General features: G+C 25.3%; 1 pseudogene; it reads right to left on the bottom strand.

The window, feature by feature from the left end:
• Positions 1-4,820: 4,820 nt before the first annotated feature.
• LOC145836253 (uncharacterized) lies at positions 4,821-5,843 on the bottom strand (annotated as a pseudogene).
• Between the last annotated feature and the right edge of the window lie 1,048 nt (positions 5,844-6,891).

Genomic DNA, 6,891 nt, shown 5'->3' on the forward strand with positions numbered 1-6,891 from the left:
AGATAGAAATATCTCACTAAGGAAATTGGAAAGTTGTTGTGATATACATCTACTATTCAGTTCACATCTAGATGGAAGGAAACAGTTCATTATCTTTAGAGGATATTAGTCAACCTATGAAAAAAAGTGAATTTGGAGTACCACAAGGCTTAGTATCGGGACCGTTGTTATTCCTAATACACATATAAGACTTACAAAATAATACTAGTTTTTAATCCTCAACTTTGCAGATGATACAATGTTATACGAGACATTCACAAAAGACACATACCTTATTAGCAGTAAAAGTTTTAACACAGAACTAAAAAAGGTATCAGATTGGCTTATGGGAAACAAACTTAAAGTAAACCTTAATAAAACCAGAAGCATGGTTCTACATCAATCAAAAGATAGTTTTTGAAAAAATATAGAACTTAATGTTATTATAGATAAAACAGCTATAACTAACACAGATAGCTATAAATATTTGGGAATAATTTTAGACACTAATTTAAAAAGGACAAAACACATAGAAGCTATAAAAATAAAATTATAAAAAACATTAAGTGTAGAATATAAAACCAGACGCGTCTTAAATGGAAAATTCAATCTTTAACTCTTTGTTTATGAGCAATGTTAGATATGGGTTGCTGTGCTGGGGAAGAACAAATAAAAAATGTACAAATGATATAAATGTTCTCATAAACAGAGCACTTAGGTGCATACATTATAAAAATATGATGATAGTGTAAGAGAATTAAAAACTCAGAAAAAAAATATTAGATGTTGAAAGTCTGTATTTATACGAGCTTTTGTTTTTGTTTAAGTTTAACAATAACTTGTTACCAGATAACTTTAAAAATTACTATGAAAGTGTAAAAAATGTCAATAATGAGGCCTTCAGAAACAATTTTTTTTCTACTTAGATTCAACAGCAAAATAGGTCATAAATCGCAATCTTACCAAAGAATTAAGTTATTAGTTAAGCTACCATCATGTTTAAAAGTATAAGTCATTTTGGAAAGTTTCAGGATAAACTTAAAAATTATCCTTTAAATAGTGATTCTCAAGGTCATTTGTGATCATTTCTACTCGTCTATTTACTTTTGTTTAAGGAGTTAATAGTGTTTGTCATGAAATAACCAATTTTTTTTTTGTTCGAAATTTAATTTGTTTGGTTACAGTAACATTGGTTTAGTCAAGGGTTTATCATTTTCTATCTGGTTATATTTTAAGACTTACCTTTAAAATTACTGTCTTGAATTAAGTTCAGAATTTATAAATAGAAAAATAGTTAAAGATGTTTTCACTTTAGCAGAAAATAAAGTTTTTTAGTAGTAAGCTAAGATAACTATTTCAAGCAAACTTGTTTGCCAAAGGTTTTTAAGAAATCTTTTCCAGGTTTTCTGAATTTCTTCCATGTTTTTAAAAGTGCAAGTTTTTTAGTCTATTTTTAATATAAAATTAAGTTTCAAAAAGTTTCTAGTCTAAAAAAACTTTCTAAAATAGTATAGCAACATTAAAGAGTTACTGTTAGGCGATTTTAAATGTGTTTTTGAATAAATATATTTTTTGAGAACATAAAACATACTAATATGATAGATGTTTTGTGTAAAGTCGAAGTTTCATTACTTTACATGTAAAAATTGTTTAAAACTCAAGGTTGTTTTTGAAAATTCTCAAGTTCAAGATTTTTTTAGCGTAGATTGTCAAATTTTTTTTTTTCAAAATTCAAGGTTTTTTAGCACAATGATTGTTTACATTTATATGTAAACAATAATAAATGTAATATTTGTAATTATAGCAGCTGCAAGAATTAAAACCAAAACTGTGAAATGAACAAAACAAACATCATAAGTTTACTTTGCCACTCTTCAAAGAAAAAAATCCTGCCTGAAGGATCAAAAAACTATCCTTACATTTTAGAATAAATTACGTTTAAGTCTAAAACTGAAAAATTCCTAAACTGGCCTGATATTCCAAAAGTTTATAAACTAGCCTGACTTAGTCTGAGTGTGTTGCAATGTTAAGTTGTTTATTTGCTTAAGTATAAACTATTTTGATTGATTAACAAACAGACTCTATAAATTTACTATTCCTAAATCTTGTTTGTATTAAATAGGGATTTCCAAAAAAGAGCATCTATGTATATAAGTGTACAATGCAAAGAAATTAACTTAAGTTGCCAAAAAGTTTTGTTTGTAAAATAAAAATTTATACTAAACAAAAACTAATGTAATTATGTCATATTTATTGTTTTAAATGTGTCTGTACACTTTTAGATATTGTATGTAAAAACAAATATAATCAAAAATTAGGCTTGAATTGAACTTAATCTAACTTAAATAATGTTTTCAAAGTGGTTTAAAAATGAACATCTCTGTACATTGGTGTACATAGGAACTAACTTAAAGTACACAGAAAACTTATAAAAAATTCAAAATGTGTTAAAACCTAAATAAAATAAACCTTATTTCTTTTTATTTGTTATTTTCAATGTTTTTATGTTCACTTAAATATAGTGATAAAATATCTTAGGGATATGTTACATATTAAACAAAATATATAAACTGTAAAGAAATGACATTTTAGTTAACGACTGTGGCATTACTTTTGTAAACAAGGGAAAACATTTGTATTTTGTTCATCTACTTAATAGGTTTTATATTAATAACTTACTGAGTCCAAGAACTTTTAAGATTTTTTTTTCAGATCTTAATTTGTTATGGTAAGAAGAAAGTTATTATAAAACACAGCCCGAATGTCTTTAACTCAAAGAAGTGAAACCTTTTAATTGTTTCAACATTTTGTACAGGGACTTCAAATGAAAGTAATCAAATTTAAACAAACTAAGCACTTTTACCATAACAAATTACACTTAGAATATATTTTTGCTCAGTGGACCACATTAACATGCTCGCGGGCCGCAATATTTTTTTTCGCGGGCCGCATTCAATTAAAAAAACACGTGCTCGCAGCCCGCACATTTACGCTTCAAGGGCCGAAATTGGCACGCGGGCCCTAGTTTGCCGACCCCTGTTTTAAAATAAGAAAAAGCTTTAACTTAAACATTGTTTATATTACATTGTTTAACTTTAAAATAATTTAAGGAAAAAAAAATCTGATCACTAGTAGTTGTTCATTAAAAGTCAGTTGGTGACATTTTAGAGCTTATTTTAAACTTCATTGAAAAAAAACTTCGTTGCTTTACAAAAAAAAACTGTTTTAATATATTTATTTGATTATTTACTTATTTATCATAAATTCATCATAAATTTTAGTTTTTATTGTTGAGCTAAATTTAAAAACTTAAAAAATTGCTTTTGACCAATTTTTTATATTTAAAATCTGAATTCGTTTGCTTAATAATTTTATATTTTTTACTTATTTAATAAAGCATATAATATATATTAAATAAGATAATTTTTTATAGACTTTTTTGTAACTTAACTCATTTAGTCTTTTTAGATATTTAAAAATGTTTTAATATCAGTTAAAACTCTATTTTTTTTATCTAAATATTACTATATGTGTGTTTTAGTTACTAAAAAAATTGTGCTTACAGTTTATGTTAAGTTATTTTGAATTTTATGTAATCTAACATAGCTAAGACATATCCATCATCTTATTAACTTAATTATTATACATTTTTTAGTGTGAATAACTTTGAGCTTTTGGTAAAAGAAAATATCGAATAAAACAAATATATTGTTTTATTACTTATTCAAAACTTTATAGCTTATTAAAGTGGACAAAAAAAATTACAATTGTAAGTTGTACTCTTTGTAACAACATTGTTTTTTTTTATTGTTTGGTAAAGAATTATAGTTTAAGTACATCATTCAGACTTGTTCTGTATCTGTGTCGATAATCAGCATTTTCATTATGACATCTTAAAGATCCTTTTCTTTTTTCTTTCAATTGTCCTAGAAAATTTTTTACTAAATTTTTTACCTAATTAAAAAAAATTGATCATTGTTTATTATTTATTAAAGTTAAGTTGAAATTTCGAACTTATTTTAAATTTGTTTCAAACTTAATTTTATTAAAAATACTTCGTTTGTTTATAAAAAAAAAAGTTTCAATATATTTATTTATTTGTGATTGATCATAATAAAATTTGTTTTTTTTTGTTGCGTTAAATTAAAAAACAATTAAGAAGTGCTTTTGACAAAGTTTTTATTTTAAAATATAAACCTGAAAACCTTTTTTCTTAAAAACTTTATAATTTTTTAACTTATTTAAAAACCATATAACATAATTCTATGAAAATTTCATTGTTTAAAAAACTTATTTCAACTAAACACGTAAAAAAATTTTTTGGGTATTTAAAAAAGTCATCAAATTAGATAAAAATTAAATAGTTTTTCTCTCCTTTAAGGTTTCACCATTACTGTAAGTTTGTTTAGATTTAAAAGAAAACTGTGATTACAGTTAACTTTAAGTTTTTTAAAATTGTATTTATCTTGGTGTAGCTGTAATATTCTTATCCTCTTATTTATTTTTTAATTATATTTCATTTTTTTAGTACTAATAACTGTAATAGAATAGTAAAACACACAATAAAGAAGATTTTTGGTTTGTTATTTATTCAAACGCACAAACTTGGGTGTTTATTGAAATTAACGAAGAAAAACAAACAGAAGGAAATTATAATTATAAGTGCTACTATTTATAATTTATTATTTATTTTCAATATTCTGTGAAGAAAAAATTAGTTGTTTTAATATTTATTTAAACAGGTATACTTATTATCTTTGTGTTAATTTGAGTTAATAATGGAAAACAGTTACAAAAAACTATTCAAAGTTCTTCAATTTAATGACAACATTGTTTATTTCTTATTCTTTGGTAAAGAACGGTAGTTCAATTACTTCATTCAGACTTATTCTTTTTTAAGGGTCGATAATCAGCATTTTTATTATAACATCATAGTGATCCTTTACTTTTTCTTTCAACTGTCCAAGTAATTGATTTAAATTCATAACTTTGCCATTTAAATCATTAAATTTATTCTTTTCTTCTTCTAAGCTCACTTTGTGTTTATTGTTATCATTTTCTACTCGTTCAAGTTGGGTTTTAGTAAATGGTCCTAATGTTTCATTGATCAAAACAATAAGCTCTTTCTCTGATTTTACAGGAAAAAGGCAGTAAGATGTTGCAAGTTCAAAAATAGTGCAGCCTATAGACCAAACATCACACGGATATCCAATTTTGTGTCCTAAAAGGACGTCAGGTGCTCTGTAGGGCAACGTCGTTATCTCGAATTGTTCAAAGTCATATTCAGCGTAAACGGTTCCAAAATCGCACAGCACAATATCAGCTTTCCTGTAAAACTCTGGTTTGGTTTCATTCTTGTAAAACCTATTGAGCAAGATGTTGTCAGGTTTTAAATCGCTGTGTAACAATTGATTGTCGTGAAGTAACATTGTGGTCTCTATTATTTGACGCGCAATTGTGCGAATTTCTTTTATTGTGAAGGGTAGTTCATTACTATGTATTACATCGTAAAGAGTTGGCCCGTATAACGGAAATACTATGTAGGTGAAATTTTCATCTTCGAAGGCATGTAACATTTGAATTAATCTACTGCAAGGTTTTTGTAATTCCCCAATAATTTTCAAGAGTTTTATTTCTTCTTCCGCAACACTTTCATATTTAAAAACTTTCATCGCTACGTAGTCTTTTGTGTCGTCATCAAAACATTTATATACGGAACCGGCTGATCCGCTGCCTATTTTGCTCTCTACCGTGTATAAGTTGAATATTTTCTTTTCTAAAAGATTTAGTTCGTCACTTTTAAAGCTGCTAAGGTTTGAACAGGAACTCAAATTACTTCTTTTATTTGAATCTGTGCAGTTCATCACTACTTTTTCATCTTTTAGGTTGAGTTAAACTTTTTTAGTAACTTTGTTTTTGTCTGAGGTGTTTTTAGACTCCGAAGAACTCATAACTGTTTCTAAATTGTTAAAGTTTTCTTCTAATGATTTTCTTTTAATAACTTCACCACGTTTGTTACTGGATTTGTCTGTTGATTTCAGTGGACTGCTGTGTTGAGACCCTGCAGAACTCATGATTTAGATAACAAATAGTTTTTAGCTGTTTCTGTATAAAGTTTTATTATTGTTGTCATCTAATAAAAATTTTTCAAAGTATATATTTATTTAAAGAAGTTAGCTTTTGACATTAATGTTTAAAAATTATTAATAATGAAAATACATTTCCAGTACTAATTCAAATTTTGTTGTATATATTCTTAGTAACCAAAAAGCAATGCAACTTATAAAATAGTATTTGTCAAAATGTTACTAGTTCTGTGAAACAAACAATGCTTATAGTTTTAACTTGTTGTTATTTGTACAGTATTTAATTTTTATATTTATTTTCAGTATTTAATGAACGTTTATAAAGTAATATCGTTACAGTTATAAACATGTAATAATTTACGAATTAACTTGTACGTTTGAACGTTAAACTAATATATAGTTTATGAACATATTAACTTTTGATTAAATCTTAAAAAAATGTAATAGGTTCCAAACAAGTAATAAAAGAGCTTGTATAAATTATCAAATAAGTTGTTAGATATTTTTATACTATATTTAAAATCTAAAATGTTGCTCCAAAAATTTCATTAAATCTAACATTGAATTTGTTCAAGTATCTTTAAAGTAAAATACCCTTAAATTTAAAACAAAATATAAAAACTGTTTATATTTAATATATTAATCTTGTGATCGAGTAGTTACTGTAGAATTGACACGGTTAGTTTTAAGTTAACCGAAAGATTATAGCTTTAAAAATTAAGAAATATATAATAAATAAATTTTTCATAATGAATGATGTAAGGAAATTTAAATTAATAAAATCAAACTTTAAGCCTAATCTTAATTACCAAAACCTATTTTGAAA

Source organism: Thalia democratica, chromosome 5, assembly GCF_965202585.1.
Source record: "Thalia democratica chromosome 5, ktThaDemo2.hap1.1, whole genome shotgun sequence".
Taxonomy (NCBI): Eukaryota; Metazoa; Chordata; class Thaliacea; order Salpida; family Salpidae; genus Thalia; species Thalia democratica.